Source organism: Arachis ipaensis, chromosome B7, assembly GCF_059453495.1.
Source record: "Arachis ipaensis isolate K30076 ecotype BB chromosome B7, ASM5945349v1, whole genome shotgun sequence".
NCBI lineage: Eukaryota > Viridiplantae > Streptophyta > Magnoliopsida > Fabales > Fabaceae > Arachis > Arachis ipaensis.
This window is the reverse complement of record NC_142442.1, coordinates 134,110,032-134,129,641: the sequence shown is the minus strand read 5'-3', so window position 1 is coordinate 134,129,641 and position 19,610 is coordinate 134,110,032.

Below are 19,610 nucleotides of genomic sequence, written 5' to 3'. Positions count from 1 at the left end.
ATCAAATCATACCACATACAAAAATAAATTAAATTAAATAAATAAAATTTGCATATTTATATAAATCGAATTGAATAAATTCGATTTAGACAAATACATAGTAAATTAAATTCATAAGGTTTGAATTACATGCAACTTCTGAATAATTATAATGATATGGGTATTGTATATAAAAATTAATACAAAAATAATTTAAATTCTGTACAATAATTTTTTTGTATTTATGAGCTATTAAAAATGAACAAAAAAATGTTGTATGAAATTTAAATTTTTTTGTATGGGTTGTTATATAAAATACTAATATCATTATTATTATTTATTAAAACAGAGTACAACTAAGATTTTACTAACAATTTTAAATATTATATTTTTATAAAATTTTAAAATTTTTTATTATAAACACTTTTTGTAATTATTATAAATAATTTTATAAAATTTAAAAATGGCTTAAAAGATGTTATGAGTAAATCGTCTAACAAAAAAATTGATTACAAAATCGGTCGAATCTGTAGTTAATCGATAAACCGTTGGAATTGGCCGATTTTTTTAAAGGATTTCTCGTTTGTTAATAACTCCTCCAAACGGTGCCGTTTTGACTTTAAAAAAAAAAAACTGAATCCCCAACGACTTAAGCCCGTAACCCATAACCCAGTCCCACTCCCACACTCCTCGCTTCTTCTCTCTGAAATTGATGTGAAATTTTGATATTGAAAGAAGAACCCCAGCTCCCCAAATCACGAGTCTGCAGCCACCGCAGCGTCAGACTGAGAGAGAGCGTGCTGAGATAGAATTATCTACTATTATAGTTAAAGTAATAGCAGAGGCTGAAGGTCAAGCACATGAAAGCAATTGACTGAGGATCATAAAAGGAGAATGCTTATAGAACGGATGCAGGGTGAAAGAGACAAATGGCTTGCTGAGATCAACACAATCTTTGGTCATATTGAAGGTACGGTTAACAAACCTTTTGGAAATTATATCAGATCAAGAAATAAAAAACTGGTGCTATATATCAAATTTTATTCTCATAACCTTTTTATTCTGTACCTCTTAAAATGCCAGTATCTATGATATAGAATGATTTGTCAACATACAAGAATAAAATAATTTCATGTCTTTTTGAAACTTGTGAATATGGTGATTTTCTCTTCAGCATATATTGCTTCTTATTTTGATTTTTCAAAATTAAACTCCAGTTTGCGATGTAAATGGAACACAATAAATGTTGGCCGTTAATTTCTATCCTAATTTTGATAATTATTTTATTGATATGATTCAGATTCTTTAATCCTAAATAGTCCAAAAACTTTCCGTTTTTTTCTTAGTTGGATTTTGATAGAAACGTAAAGATTCTTGCAATCCTTACTAATACTGGGGCTGAACAGTGCTGTGACTCTCTATAAGTATAGCATAGGTGATCGCCACACTTTCTCTTTATCTATACTGAAATTCATAATATTTGAGTAATTTTGTAGTGACATGTAGCAATGGCAGCTAGGTGAGTTCATGTGCCATGTGGATTGTTTCACAATATTCTTTTTTATCTTTCACTAAATATAAGGTCCTTGATTTTTAGGTATGATCTCATCAAGTGTATCAATGTTGGTCCAGCGCATAAAGTGTGAAAGCTCAAAGTACGTATCATTATACTTTGGACCGTTTCTTACTTTGCAAAATCTGGGATGAAGGCACCTATTGAGATGGTTGTCCTTGATGAAGAGGTAAAATATTCTCTTTGCATTTGAGATTTATTTTGGTAATGACTGAGTAATTAACCTCATTTATCTGTGACTCTATAAAATTAATGCATTCAGGGGGATACAATTCAATGCACTGTTAAAGACATATTTGTTCCTATCTTCGAGGGCCTACTCGCTTAGGGCAACGTGTACGTGGTCACTAATTTTGGAGTTGCTTTGAATACCATCAAGTTCAAGCCTACTAGACACGAATTTAGAATCCACTTCAAGAGGGACATGATTGTGCGTCCGGTACAAGATTCTTCAATTCCATTGAATGGGTTTAATTTTGTTCCGTTCAAAAAAATTTATGCAGAGTCTAAAGAAGATGGTTATTTAGTTGGTAAGTACTTTGTTAGATTAATCTATAATGCATGTGTTATTTAATTCTTTGAGGTCTAATTTTTTAATCCTATATATTGTTTTGCACCATTTACTGTCTTTTTTATTATGAGCATATAATGGACAGATATGGATTCAAGTAATCGTTGTTGCTATTCCTCTCAAGTCTCAAGTATTATAGATTCATATAATTTTCGTGAAATTTATTTAAGTAAAATTTACTTCTCTTTTTATCTTCTAACCAAATATACACCCCAAAAACTTATAGGGTCTAGCCCGTAAGAAATTAATTATTACTCATAGAAAAGAGTTTGGCTTCATGTTAGACTTTTTCCGTGAATGTTAACTTTATATCTTTTGAATGGATTGAAAATTTTTACATAATATAATATAATATATTGTGACGAGCATGTCTTATTTTTAAAATTTGTTTCATTAAGAAATTATATTAAGAAATAATTTTTTTATTATTCCCTTCCTGTAACAATTATTCCCTTCCTATAATTTTATATTAAGAAATAATATAATTTCTAACTCAATTAAATATTGTTTCATTTAAATTTTGTTTAATAAAAAAAAGAGTAATTATCCAAATCAGTCCCCAAGGATTTTAGAATCGGACATTTTAGTCCCCAAGGAAAATTAATACACAGATCAATCCCCAAGGTTTTACTCCGGCAGACAAATCAGTCCCTAGTTCATTTTCCGGCAAACTAATTACCCAGATGAGTCCCCAAAGATTTTAAAAACGGACATTTTAGTCCCCAAGAAAAAATAATGTACAAATCAATCCCCAACGTTTCTCTCTATTAGACATAATAGTCCTCCGTCCAAAAATAAAACAAATAAAATAATTATTATTATTAATTACACAATAATATTGTACTATATTTTTTGTATTTTTTGGACAAAAATAATGATAAATTTATTCATTAAATTCTTATATATATATATAGTCACTTAATAATAATAATAATAATAATAATAATAATAATAATAATAATAATAATAATAATAATAATAATAATAATAATAATAATAATAATAATATTAGAAATTATTTTATAAGAAATTCAAAATTAAAACCATTTGATATTTTTGTATTTAATATAATCAAAAGATGTCCTATATAAAAAAATATATATATTTGTATTAAAAAATATGTATTAGAAAAAATATTTTAATTTGGATTTATATTAAATACATATTTTTTTAATACAAACATATTTTTTAAAATATTACATCTTTTGATTATATTAAATACAAAAATATCAAATAGTTTTAACCTTGAATTTCTTGTAAAATAATCTCTAATAATTTTATTGATTATTATTATTATTATTATTATTATTATTATTATTATTATCATTATTATTATAATTATTATTATCATTATTATTATTATTATTATTATTGAGTGACTATATATATTATATATATATATATATATATATATATATATATATATATAAATTATTCATTATTTTTATCTAGAAAATACAAAAAAGTATGGTATAATAATAATAATAATAATAATAATAATAATAATAATAATAATAATAATAATAATAATAATAATAATAATAATAATAATAATAAATAAAATTATTAGAGATTATTTTACAAGAAATTTAAAGTTAAAATTATTTGATATTTTTGTATTTAATATAATCAAAAGATGTAATATTTTAAAAAATATGTTTGTATTAAAAAAATATGTATTTAATATAAATCCAAATTAAAATAATTTTTCTAATACATATTTTTTAATACAAACATATATATTTTTTTATATAGGACATCTTTTAATTATATTAAATACAAAAATATCAAATGATTTTAATTTTGAATTTCTTATAAAATAATCTCTATTATTATTATTATTATTATTATTATTATTATTATTATTATTATTATTATTATTATTATTATTATTATTATTATTGAGTGACTATATATATATATATAATAATTTAATGAATAAATTTATCATTATTTTTGTCCAAAAAATATAGTACAATATTATTGTGTAATTAATAATAATAATTATTTTATTTTATTTTATTTTTGGACGGAGGACTATTATGTCTAACAGAGAGAAACATTGGGGATTAATTTGTACATTATTTTTTCTTGGGGACTAAAATGTCCGTTTTTAAAATCTTTGGGGACTGATATGGGTAATTAGTTTACCGGAAAATGAACTGGGGACTGATTTGTCTGCCGGAGTAAAACCTTGGGGATTGATCTGTGTATTAATTTTCCTTGGGGACTAAAATGTCCGATTCTAAAATTTTCGGAGACTAATTTGGGTAATTACTCTAAAAAAAATTATATAACTTTATATATTATCCTTATAATGTCTTATAACAATTAAATAATACTTTAAAAATTAATGTCTTATTTTTATTTAAATTATGTATTAAAAATTTCATTAAGGAAATATAATTTTTTTTAAGCAAAATAATTTATCAATCTGATTGTATTACATAATATGTCTATATTTAATGTATGTCATTTGAATTGGTTGATGCGTCATTTTTTATTATAGGTATAGTAGTACTAAAAAAATTGTATTATTTAGTAAAATTTTTCTTCAATTTGTTATTGGCTTTGTTTTCTATTATTATGCGTTTTATTTTAACACATCTAAAGACAGATTTCATATATATATAGCAACTAAAGAATTAGTACCCTTAAAGGTATCGTTGGTAACAAGTACTAACCTATTTATTTTTTGTTTCTTCACGAACTTCGATTTCTAGACCCTAATTATTTATTAACAATCTTTTATATTTTTATTTTTAAAAAAATTTGATTTCAACATGGATGAAGCTTTGGAAAAAAATGTCATTTTTGGAGAAAAATTTGAGCAGATAGTGTTTTGTTAATGGAAAGATTGGTGCCTTTATTTTGTAGATGTGATAGGTCAGCTTGCCTCTAAAGGTAACTTGGTCGAGTTCACACGGGACAGGAAGCTGTCAAGTTATATTACCATAGAACTTGATGATCTTGAGTAATGCTTAATATCTTTTTGATAGTGACTTTTGTTTTAAAATCTTATTTTGAAATTTTGTGCCTCTCTTTACTCTACAAGCATTGTTATTTCTTATAGGGGTGGACAGAAATTAAGGGTAATGTTGTGGCAGTCTTTTGCTTTTGATTTGCTCAAATATTTAAAGGCACTTTTTTGTCGCATATAAAATCAGATGCACTCCACCATTTTGACCAACCTGCTTGGATCCTATGATTTACATCCTGTTCAATCTCTCCATTATCCTGTATGATGCACCTAAGATACTTAAAACTTTTAACTTTTCGTAGGATATTTTCTCCAATCTTCACCTCTATATTCGGGTTTTTCCTTCTCAGACTGAACTTACATTCCATATATTCTGTCTTGCTACGGCTTATGCGCAGACCATACACTTCTAGAGCTTCTCTCCATAAGTCCAACTTCTTATTTAGGTCTTCCCTTGACTCTCCCATAAGGATGATATCATCGGCAAAAAGCATGCACCATGGCACAGGCTCTTGGATTTGCTCTGAGTACTTCCAAGACTAATGTGAAAAGGTATGGACTAAAGGATAATCCCTGGTGTAATCATATACCAATAGGAAATTCCTCTGTCACACCACCTTGAGTCTTCACACTAGTTGTGGCCCCATCATACATGTCTTTAATTGCACGAATATATGTGATCCTTACTCTCCTCTTTTCTAAAACCTTCCATAAGACCTCCCTTAGCACCCTATCGTACGCTTTTTCCAAATCAATAAACACCATATGTAGATCCATTTTATTACTACGATACCTCTCCATCATCCTTCTTAACAGGTATATCGCTTCAGTGGTAGATCTGTCTGGCGTAAATCTAAATTGGTTCTCTATTACTTGTGTCTCTTTTCTCAACCTCTATTCTATCACCTTTTCCCATAACTTCATGGTATGACTCATGAGCTTGATCCCTTTATAGTTTTCGCAACATTGTATATCCCCCTTATTCTTGTAGATAGGTACCAAGGTACTCTTTCTCCACTCATTAGGCATCTTCTTTGACCTTAAAATCTCATTAAAAAGTTTGGTTAACCAGTTGATGCATTTTTCTCCAAGGCCCTTCCAAACCTCAATCGGAATATTATCAGGTCCTACTGTCCTGCTATTTTTCATCTGTTTCAGAGCCTCTTTTACCTCAAAGTTTCGAATCCTTCGATAGTAGTCAAAGTTTTGATCTTCTTCCCTTGTGCATAACCGACCAAGGCTCAAAAGAGTCTTCTGTCATTTATTAAATAACTCGTAGAAGTAACTCTTCTACCTTTCATTAATCTTCTCCTCTTGAGCCAGCACATTTCCATCCTTATCCTTTATGCACTTAACCTGATCCAAATCTCTCGTTCTTCTTTCACGGCTCTTTGTGATTCTATATATACCTTTTTCTCATTCTTTCGTGCCCAAAGACTGGTAGAAACCCTCATATGCTCTTGTTCTTGCTTCACTTACAGTCATTTTTGTCTCTTTCTTAGCCGCCTTATATTTTTCCCAATTATCTGCGTTGTGGCATAAAGACCACTCTTTAAAGCACTCCCTTTTTATCTTTATCTTTTCTTGTACACTCGCATTCCACCACCAGGACTCCTTGTCTTTTGGTCCTATTCCTTCAGATTCACCAAAACTTTCTTTTGCTGTTATTCTAATAACTTCTGCCATCTCCCTCCACATCTATTCCGCGCTTCCATTCTCATTCCACTTTGCCTCTTCTCCTATCCGTCTTAAGAAGCTTCTTTGTTCCTCACCTTTCATCCGCCCACCACCTCGTCCTTGGGTTCTTCGTATGATGTCTTTTCCTCAACTTTTTCTCAACGCAAAAATCCATGACGAGTACCCTATGTTGTGTTGTCAAACTCTCTTCCGGGATAATTTTACAATTAATGCAAAATTTTCAGTCGACTCTCCTCAACAAGAAAAAGTCAATTTGAGAGCTTGTCATGCCACTCTTATAGGTTATAAGATGTTCGTCTCTCTTTTTAAAACATGTATTTGCGATGAGAAGATCAAAGGTTGAGGAAAAATCCAAAATAGTTTTACCCTCGGCATTGATCACCCCGAAACCATGGCCTCCGTGAATACTTCCATACCCAGTTACTTCTCTCCTCAATGTAGTCTTTAAATTTTTTAGTCCGTTGAGAGGATCTAACATACCTAACAGCATTTCTAATGCTTTCAATTGAAGTTTGTTGCTCTTTAATTCCTTCATTCACTATCAGATTAAGAACATGAGCACAGCATCTCACATGCATATACTTTCCTCCACACACCAACCCATCTCTTGCACCTAATTTCCTTTGAAGGTAAGTAATAGCCCCATCATTCGAACTTGCATTATCTAGTGTGATTGTGAAGACTTTTTCAATTCCCCACCCACTCTCTAAAGCATTTATCAATTTCTCTTCCTACTGTATCACCTTTGTGGTTATCAATCTGATAGAAATTTATAATTCTCTTTTGTAACTTCCATTCTTCATCAACGAAATGTGCAGTCAAGCTCATATAACTATAATTCTGATTTGATATCCAGCAATCTGTTATCAAGCAAACCCGATCACATGACTTTGTCAACCATTTTTTTAGCTTTTTCTTCTCATCTAAATAAAGTTGAAAACAATCTCTTGAGACCATCACCCTAGATGGTACCGTAAATCTTGGCTCAAATCGATTTAACATTTTGCGAAACCAATTCCCTCAACAACTTTAAACGGCATTTCATCAAGTACAACAAACTCAGCTACAAACTTTTTACAATCTTCTAGGCTTTGCATAGTTTCCATTCTTCATCAATTTTAGGCATATAACCATGAAGTGTGTCCTGCTTCCCCACTTTAGTAAATATCCACTTATGAGCACTCTTCAAGTGCTTGTTTAGAGAATTTTTACCATATTTATTAGGCTAACAACTATATTTTTTTGCAATGAATACATTTAGCCTGGTATTGTCCCTTTGTCTCAGTCAATGGAAGTTCAGTAAAATGCTGCCAAACATACGATTTTTCTCCTTACGAACAACTTCTGGATCTTCATTATTTACATCTTTGTTTTCTTCATCTACTTGTGGTGCACTAGGTGCAGTAGGAGTTGTGGAGGCATTAACGGCCAGAGCAGGAGCAGCAAGATTTTCAGCTTCAATTTTTATTATTTTGTTCTCTTCGGTGATTGGTGGAGAAACACAATTATATCCTCCTCCTATTGTTCATATCTTAAACAAACAACATCAAGAATAAATTCAACAATAATCAGCAATACATCAAAAGTTTGGCAATAATTAGAACAAAATACTTAAACAGGAAGAACACAAAGTTACACCTAATCAGAAGTTTCAATAATCAAGAGTCAGAATAATAATCAAAATTCTGATTTGAATAATAAACACCTAATCAGAAAAATAATCAAAAACTGAAAAAAGAATAATAATAAACACTTAATTAGAACAATAATCAAAATTCCTAATAAGAAATTCTAATAATCAAATTCCTAATCAGACGTTTTAATAATCAAAATCCTTAATCAGAAATTTCAATAATCAAAACTCTAATCAGAAATTCCAATAATCAAAACCCTAATAAGAAATTCTAATAATCAAATTCTTAATTAGAAATTCAAAGCATTAATTATTTACCTTAGCTTGAGCAGGGATTAGAGAAGAGAAGAAAAAGGAGACTAGCAGCAGAAGCAATTGTCATCGTCTTTTAGGTCTTGATGGTCAGAGAAGCTCTGTCGTCATTTGCAGTCGTCGAGGGACGTCGTCACCGGGAGGTGAAAAGCAGTGCACCACTGTCGTGACTTCGAGGCTGGGGAGAGGTGATGGGCGCTGTCATGGTGGCTGGTGAGAGACAGAGAGAGGGCTGAGAGGAAAGAATGCAACGGTTGGTGAGAGGCACAAAGAGGGCTGCGATGGGAAGGTTGGCGGTGGCGCTGTGAGGGCCTAAGGGGAAGGGCTAAGACAGGACTGTGGCAGGGTGCGTGACTACGTGGAAGAGGGGTTGTGAGGTCATGGACAGTGGACTCGTGGCTGTATGAAAGTGCCCTAGTTTATTGTGAAATCTGAAATGTGAATTATGATTCTATACCGGGCTGGGTCTGGGTGACCCGAGCTATGGCCCGGTCCCGGTTTCATCCCTCTCTCTAGTTTCATTTCTTTTTCCCGGGTCACTTCGGGTCCGGCCCATCATGGCCCAAAATCCTTCAGGTCCGGGCCGGGTCTTCGGGTCGGACCGGGCCATGTACACCCCTACGTGCCACTATCTAACCAACTTTTCAATCAACACGCGAATATATAACTGCCTTTTTCGAAAGGATTTCATTTCCTTTTTCAAATTTTCTCAGCGTTTTTTGATCTACGTTCTCTTCCATCTCTGCGTTTCTCTTCATTCGTTCTCTACATTCTCTTTCTGCGTTTTTCGCGATTTCCTTCGTTCTCTAAGTTTTTGAAATCAAGCTCTAAAATCAATTTTGAACAGTTATCTCATTGTTGAAGATAATGAATGATTCAAGTTCAGATTGTCAATTGAACTAGAGTGAAGTGGATTATTGTTTTAAATCCAATCAAGTGGCTGAGGTATGGTTCAATTATAGTTAATATTTTTATTAGTAGTTTATGATTCGGTAGGTGAATAACGTTGTTTTGTTTGTGAAAATTATTGTTCATCGTTGATGGTTTGAATTGAATGTAATGTAGAAATTCTACATAAAAAAATATTTTTGTATATTTGCAGCAAATTTTTGGTGGATTTGTACTGATAAGTTCTGCATAATTCAAAACTCTTCCTCTTTCCTCATCTTCTGCTGCTTCTTTTTTTCATCATCATCACTATCTTCTTCTTCTTCTTCTTATTCATTTTTTTCTTGTTTTACTTTCTCAAGTTTCTTTTTGTTTTACTCTCCTAACAAGAATAAAAACAAAAAAATCAAACAAAGAAGAAGAAGAAACACATGTTGCAAAATTATTTGGTCATTTATTCAACTAAAAGAAAGAAAGAAATAAGAAAAAAAAAAGAAGAAGAAAGAAGAATTCAGCATTAAAGGAAATATTTTTGTGTAGTTGCAGCATATTTCTGTGGCTTGTTTAAGACATTTATGCGTATTGTTTAAGAATTTTCGATGAATTTGTATTGATAAATTCTGCATAATTCAAAACTCTTCCTCTTCCTCCTCCTCATCTTCTTATGCTTCTTCTTCTTCTTTTTTTCATCATCATCACCATCTTCTTCTTTTTCTTCTTCTTTTACCTTCGCAAGTTTCTTCTTGTTTTACTCTGTTAACAAGAATAAAAATAAAAAAAAAAATCAAACAAAGAAGAAGAAGAAATAATAATGTTGCAAAATTACTTAGAAAAAAGATGAACTTACATTTATTCAACTAAAAAAAGAAAGAAATAAGAAAAAAAAAGAAGAAGAAAAATGCAGCATTAAAGGAAACATTTTTTTTGTAGTTACAACAAATTTTGGTGGATTGTTTAAGACATTTATGTGTATTGTTTAAGAATTTTCGGTGGTGATAAATTTTGCATAATTTAAAACTCTTTCTCTTTTCTTTCTCTTTCTTCTCCTCATCTTCTGCAGCTGCTTCTTCATCTTCTTATTTCATTTTCTCATAATTCTTTTCGAATTCAGCTTTGAAGATTCTTTCACTTTTCGTGACGACGATTTTGAGAGATTTTGATTGTTGTTTGAATTTTGAGCATTGCAATTTTGATTGAGGGAAAAGAACCGTTTGCGCTATTCAAGACTTGAAAAAACGCGTGTTTACATACAATCTAAACTGAAGGTTGTTTTTGTTGAATTTGAACTAATTTGTATAAACTCATATACCAAAAAGACTTATATATATAGCAAGCCTATTTAAAAATACAGTAAATTTCAAATCAGCAAATTTAAAGAATTGAAGTTTAACTGATACAGTACTAATTAAATATCTTAATTTGACATGGACTTAACATAAATTGACTTAATTTATTTACCGAAAATACAATATAACGTCTGAGAACAATTTTATATATATTGAAGTCTCTCCACAATTAATAGATACAAAATAAGGTTTTTTAAAAAAATGACTAAACTCTGTAATAAATCTTAAGGTACTGACTGAAAATAAAATGCTTATTATGTATTAGTATTTTTATATTTTATGATAAAATATGTCTATAAATTAATGAAAAATAAGAATGGGGAAATATTATTTTTAAATTTGTTAAAATATATTCAAATAATATCACTAAAATATCATTTTTTTTATTAACCAAATCATACTATTTTATCTAAAAGTTTACCATTTAGCAATTAAAATTTATTAAAAACTAATGTGTTCAGCTAAATATTTATGAAAAACTAATAGCATATTACTTCTAAAAATATCTATCAATTCACTTGTGAAAAGTCCTCCGTAATTGCAGTCGATCTCAATTGCGAGTTTGCGACCAACATGACTACGCAGTCTATGGACATGATTCATTCTTATTTCCTATGCTTTCTACCCGGTTTAATACGTTACAAAATTTATAATGATGGGAATATTATATAATTATTGGAGAATATAATAATAGTGATTTCATATAATAAATTTTATTCTTTTCATATAGAAATATCAAGTACTCGTTTTTTTTATGGAAATAAAAATTTTATAAAGAATCAAAGTATACCCGAAAAATTATACCGTAATAAATACGAATGACAAATAAGTTTTTAAATAATTTTAAAATATAATAAAAATAATCAATAAATATTATTTTTTATTAATAACAAAAAATTTTTGTATTTAGACTAATTCATTTTATCCGAATTTTTGTAGCATCATTTGATAAATATTTAGAATGTAAAAAAAAAAAACAATTCGAAACAAAATTTGATCTATAAATTTATTTTTTTTTGTTTTTTAAAATAATTTGGTCGTTCACACTAATTTTTTTTTTAAAAAAATCATTTGACATAAAATTATTAAATTTTAAAAACAAAAAAAATTTATTTTTCTAATAATATTTGCAAACATTACATTAAAATCTTATCTCTAAAATCTTTTTTTAGAATACATATTTAATATCTAGTTTTTTATCGCGTTTTTAAGTCTTTCAAGTTAAAAACTTATTTTTAAGATTGTTTTAGTTGGCAAGGTAAACTTTTGAGTACCATTTTTGATAATTTACTCATTTTATAATTATAAAAATAAATTTTTTTATTAAAATAAATTATTTCAAAACTTTAAATAAATATAAAAATATATATTTTTTCATAGATATTTTTAAAAAATAAATTAGAACTCCTTTAACACGCACTAGTCTAATTAGAATAAGATCATCGCGTATATAGGAAAATTACCTCAAATTGAAAAGTGGAATCTAGTGAGGAATCGTTGTTAGTCCATATATAGCAAAATTAAAACTATGATCTACATAATATATGGACATGGCTCATTCTTATTCTCTATGTTTTCCACCCGATCTAATACGTTAGAAAACTAACTTGATAACAAATAAGAATGTTGAATGTTGAACCTAGTGAGAAGACTTGGACCGGTAAATTGACTATATTTGTCTCTCGTATTTTTCCGGACAAATTATATCAGTTTGGGGCAATGCTCATCTTATTAGTTCTTAAAATTGATTGAATAAGTAAATGTATAATGACGATTAATAATTGTTTATTAGTCCTTAGTCAAACTTTTGTGTCACATTCACTGTTAGTGTAATATTGATCTGAACAATTAAATGTCACTTTTTTAAATATTTAATAACTACTTGGCAGCTACATCATTTAATTGTGATAAATATACTCTTCGAACTATAGTTGTCAGAACCGAACCGATGATTGAACTGGTCAAATTATTGGATTATTGGATTATTGGTTCAATCGGTGGATCACTGGTTGAACCGATTAATCCGGTCCTATGTAAATAAAAAATAATAAATAATAAAAAATTTAAAGTTAAAATTTAAAATACATATTTTTACTAACATTTTAAGAATATTCAACTATTCTAAAATAATATGAAACAGAAATAATAAGTATTTTATTAATTTTAATGTATCATAAATATTTTATTTTGTTTTTATATTAAAATAATAATTATTTTCAAAATTTAATAATTTATTAATAAATTTATATCTATTATACTATTATATACTACAAATATTTATTAAAAAATAATATTAATAGATATTATATAATTATGAAAAGAAAAAATTAGTGAATTTATAATTATTATTAAATAAAAATATAATTAATTTAAAAATAAATGAGTTTATAACTAAAATTAAAATAAATTAGATAGAAGTAAATATATTTGATAAAAGATATCTATATATATATATTAATTTGTAAACATGATAATTAGAATTGTGATAGCCTGGTGGTTGTGACATGCTCCTTTTTAATTGAGGACAAGGGTTCGAACCCCACTTCACTCATTTTGCAAAATTTTAATTACCAGCGATTCGGTTGGACCGATTTACCGAGTTTGACCGGTTTTCACCTGTTTATTACGAGTTTGACCGGTTCACACCGATTCTCATCCTTGTGCGGTCTAATTAGCGGATCGGACCAGTTTAAAATCCGATTCACCGATTTTTCAATCGAACCGACCAATCCGGTCTGGTTTTTACAACACTGGTTCGAACTTAGTTCATAAGAGTTAATCAAATCAATATTAAAAAATGTCAATTAAATCACATGAACCAACTTCGAAATTATATAGACCACAATTAAAAAATGCCAACATTAATTAACTAGTCGATTCAGTGTTATTAGGATAATATTCATTTCAGCACTACTCTAATTACAATAAGATCATCGCGTGAGATAAATTAAATTATAATATATAGTATAAATTTAAAAATGTATTATTATGAATTATTGATTAGATAATATGTAAATTAAAATTAAACTTAAAAAATTTATTGTAAAAGATATTGTACCAAGAGTTAATTCTGCAATTTGTATATAATAAATATAGTTATTCAAGTAAAATAGAATATGAAGTAAAATATTATTTATTTTTTTTTAAATATAAGTATTTAATATTAAAATCGTACAAAATTATATTTTATTTGTTTTTTTTTTATTTTTTGATAAACTTAGTTTTTTTATATAGTGCCGTGTTTGTTCACTTTTGTTGTTTTTGCTTTCTATTAAAATTCTTTATTTGTTCTTCCACTTATATATTCTTGTGGAAATAGAGTCTTTTTAAACTATTGACTTGTATGAGTATTATAATATCATTTTTATTTCACCTTTGTATGTAAATATTTATTTGAGGATGTCTTAGATTTTTTTATATTTTTTTCTCCGTAATATCTTAATTGGAATATGATCTTCATATGATAATATTAGGCATTTGTGTTGGCTCCTATAATTTTTTTAAAGAGATGTTAGTAACATAAGAACTTTATTTTAAATTAACAATATAAATGATATTTTGAATAAGAAATTTTTTTAATATTATTTATTTTATTTGTTATTATATGAATTGAGTGTTAGTAATTTGTTTTTTTTTTATTTCTGAAATTCGTGAATCATATATCTTTACATAATTACGAAGAGATTGTATGTAATTCTTTTTAGCTATTTTTTATTAGTAGTTTTGTGTTTAATTATTTAATAGATAGAATAAAAAATGAATTTACAAAACAACAATGAATAGCAGAATAAAATAAGCATGGACTTAAAATATAAATAGGCCAAATAATTAGATCAAATAGTATCAAATTTAAATATTTACTTATAACTGAAATTTTTTATAATTATTATTATCATAACACATTTAATGTACATTTTTATTATATTTAATCTGTAATTTATGTTTTAATTAAATATGATGCATAATAAATTTAATTTATAAATTTATTTTATCTAAAGATAATTGACCAATTACTATTTATTGTCATCTATTTAGAATGAATAAAATATTAAAATTGCATGGATCTTTATTATATTGACAAAAATAGCCTTAATTTTTTATAATGATAAAAATATCCTCAAAATATTTTGAAATACGATAAAAATATCCAATGTTAAATATATATATATTCAAAAAATATTTTAGAGATTGGATTTTGATATGCAATTTTTTATAAGTATGATTAAAAAAAATACCAAACTATTCTTAAAATTATTAATTTTACATTAAGTAGTTTTTTTATAATTTTTTTTGAATGACTAAAATTACTTTTAAAAAATAAAAAAAAATCTAAAAATCAAACTTTTTAAATAGGCACAAACCTACACACTGTCACTATCAGCGCACGGGTTGATCGGGGTTTTGCCGGTTCACATCGTCGGTTTCCATGCTTAAACAATCAGAAATGTTAAATCGAATATGTTTAGAGTACAATTCACTTATTTTTTAGTTGAATCGACCAGTCGAATTTTTTCTTTTGTATTTTTTTTGGTTCACTTACAAATTAAACTGCAATACAAGTTCTTTAAAATGAGATTAAAATATTTTTTATCTATCATGCATAGATTCTGACACAGATACAGACATTAAATATTGTACCAGATACACAAACACATAAAAATTAAAATTTTTTATAATATAGTAGAATATGATATATATAAAATAAAATATTTTTTTATAAATTATAATGATATTTTTATATTAAAATATAAATTATTTTTTAAATTTTTTAATTATTTAAAATATTTTTTATTTTGATAAATAATAATATATTATTTTTAAATTTATTTTAATAATATATATTAAAAATAAAATTAAATATACTGATATGTAATAATATTTGATGAGTTTGGAAAACTCTAAATTAATATTTATGATGACTAAATATTATTAATTTTATTAATTATAAAATTATTAATTTGACTTTCATTTAACATATGTTAATTAATAATTTTGTGATACAGGTTTTCTTATTGGGCTGAACAGAAAAAGAATTATTGCCAGCCCAACATGCTTAAAACCATTCAGCCTTGTTTAATGTTTCCTATATCATGCGGCTGAAGCAATTTGTGATTATTTGGGCCAGAATTCAAAAATTATCATAAGCCCAAATAAAGTTAACATTCAGCATTGATATAAAAAAAATCGTTTGATCCACTTGGCTGAATTTATGGTTACTTTACTTGGGCCAAATTGAACTATTATTACTACAAGCCCAAGTTAATAATTGTTGCTACATAATCCAATACTTGGTCCGAAACCAAGTTTGAGAGAAAGCAAATGCATTGCTTCTAGCTTTCAACGGAATGCATTTCTAATGAAACTCAAATTTCATTAAAGTGAAGTTAATACATGCATTGGAAACATGAGAGAGAGTTGGTCATTGATTTGATGGACATCATTAAGTTACACGTTGCTCAGTGAAAGGGAAGTGGACATTTAATTTGCTTTATCAAAATTCATTAGTTAATGTTCAAATTTCTCTTTCTTCTCTCTCAACTTTCTTCATCTCTTTCGGTCATTACCCAGCAATCATGGAAGCTACACTTAGCCACCGAAAAGAAGATGGAGCAAGCAACAAGACCATCACAATGATGGTAAGAAAAAGCAAACTAAAAGTATGTAGTGGCTGAGATTTTTACCAAGAATGGTAAGATTTGGTGAGGTAATCTCGGGCTCCTCATACCCAAAAACAAGAAGAAGATTTCGGCCAGCTAGGAGAAGATCTTTGGAGGATGGCTTGTCTCTGATTCTGATCAACTATCACAGGAAGTAGCTAGAGTGGTTACGTGATGGAAGAGGCAGAGTTTGGAGCAGATGAAGCTATCATCATCATGAAGCATCAAGGGCCAGAAGTTCATCTTGGAGAGCAAGGAAGAGATGAAGGGCTCAGATTGATGAAGAGTGGTGACCAAGGAAGGACTAGAGGTAATTGCATGTTGGGTTTTGCATGAGTTATCTCTTCTCTCTCTCTGGCCGAACCAGGTATGACTTGAAGAAGAAGAAGATTGGCTTGGTTTGTTTGGTTTCAACCTTGGAGGCTTCTCCCTATAAGTATGGGTGAACAGTTAGGGTTGATTTAAGGAAACGAAAAGAGTGAGCACAGAGTTTCTATAGCTCCCCAAGCTAACAGATGTCTTATCCTTCAAAGTTCTTATTTTGTAAATTTTCTGTTTAATTTTGTCATGTCTTGAGTCTCATGAAAAAAGACAAACAATGAGGTTTGTATGAAAAAGTCATAGAGCGAAAAAAAGTAGAGTACAAAATTAAAAGAAAAAGTCATAGATGTCCTTGGAGTTCCTTTGTACATCTTTGTTGTGTTTCATGATTCTGTGGAAATCCCCTTGTAAGTTGGGTTAATACTTTACAGTTGAAAGCTTGGCTGTGACCAAGTCAAGTTCAGTTTAGGTTTAGATTCTGAACTTGTCCCAGATAGGAAGGGTAGTTCCTAGGGAGAATTGGTGTTTGTAATCAAGGATGATTATAGTGAAATTCCATCATTATTGTGATGGAGACTGGATATAGGCTGCCTTGCACTTAGCAGCTGAACCAGGGTATATCTCGGTGTAATTCTCTCTTTCTTCTACTCCATTTCTGTTTCTGCTACCAGAAGATAAAACTGAAAATATCTTGTGCTGACTGACGAGACAAAAAGAAAAGTCTCGTGGCTAGGAACGAGACAAAAGAAAAAGTTTTGTGACTAGTTACGAGATAAAAAGATAGAAAGTTTCCAGAAGTGGTTTCAAAGTCCAGCAAGTATTATCAAGCAAAAAAAGGGGCTAAGATTCAATCCCCCTTCTCTTAGCCACTGATAACCATCAATATTTAAATTTATTATTTAAATATATACAAAAATTATTTTTATTTTTTTATTAAGACAAAATAAAAATTAAAAAATATGTATATTTGTTTTGTGATTTTTAGCAAATCGATGGTGGTTCGATTCTAATGATCTGGGAGCGAAACCTACTCCTCTTTTTTGCGAGTACCAGTTTTCTAGAAGTGCATCGAAGTTCCTCAAATTAGACAAGAATTAAAGAAAAAGACTAAAGGATTGAAAGATAAAGATTTTAAAAATAAAATTGACTGAAATCGAAATGGTTTGTATTGAATTTAAATAAAGCAATAAAATGCCTTAGGTTAGATTAAAGGACTTTGAACTTCGAAAATAAAAGTATTGAAAATTATAAATTGAACAAGGAAATTAAATGTTGTTGGAAAGATAAATTTGCAAGAAAAGTAAAGTTTGCAGAAATTGAAAATGGAAAGTTAAAACAAGTGGAAGGAACCCTACAGAAATAAAACTCGAACGCAGACTCAGAAAGTTGTTGGGATATGAGTGTGCTTGAGTGTTTTTTGAGGCAAAGTTCTAACCCTTGTATCTTCGAGTCTTCTAGTATTTATAGCCATTTCCTCAACTGATAAATTTTGAAGTGACACCCCCACATGTGCGAAAATATAGGTAACCGTTCTCGCTCTTTTGCCTGATCGTATGACGGTTGCTGGATAACCTTCGATTTTGAAAATCTTTGATTTTCCTTTATTCTGGCAACTACTCGATTTACTGTGCTAATTGAGCTCTTGCTTGACATCCCCAAATACGTTTCTTTCGACACCAACTTCTGCTCCAAAGGCTTACTTAATACTTCGAATCACCTCTTTTTTCGAATTTAGTTATTTTTTACTAACAAATTGTCCCCTAAGATTAATGTGTTCGTTTTCGAAATCATCTCTTGGAAGACAAAACACTTAATCCTGATTTAATCATTAACAAGAACTAACGGGAATTACCTTGATTAGCCATCAATGCCATTCACTTCCCCCATTAATTTTTTACCCGTTTGACACGTCTCTCACGATCTACAATCTCTCTATTTCACCACTTCACCTTCTTCGCGATATTACCTCTTTCTTTTTGAATTCTCCTCTGTAACAATGGTTAAGAGATAAATCCTCTTTAAATTAGAACTTCTTACCATTGTTCTTTCCTTCTCGCATCTTCACTCTCTGAAGTTCTATATTCTCTTTTCCTTTGCAACTGTAATTTTTTCCTTCTTGTTCTTTCTTTTGCTCATCAATGGCTACTTATTCTACTCAAGTTGCTACTCAAGACAAGGGCAAATGCCCTATGGCTCATGATGACCAAGCTCCTCCAATCTTACAAATACTCAACCAGATTAATGATGAGATTATTGGGGACCCTCAACCTCAAGTCGATGACCCCAGGATTCTTATTCCCTTCTATGTTGGTGACGAAACTCACTGTTTCGTTGGTCCTATCCAAGACTTGGAGCGGGCAAACAAACGTCTCCACTACTTCCCTAATGCCCAAGGGGAAGACTTACTTATTAATCAGAACCTAGCCATTTCCTTCTTCACCAATACCCAAAAACCTTTCCGGAACAACCCTAAAATTACTCCACGAGGGGCTTATTTTAAGGCTTGGCATGGGCGTCTGGAATCGGAGAAGGGTAATTCCTGGAGAGCTCTTGGTATCTATGACTTCCTACGACTTTCCCATTTTGAGCCTTCAACACATCCCTGGATGATTGGGACCGTAGTAAATTTCTGAAATAGGACCACAAATAATT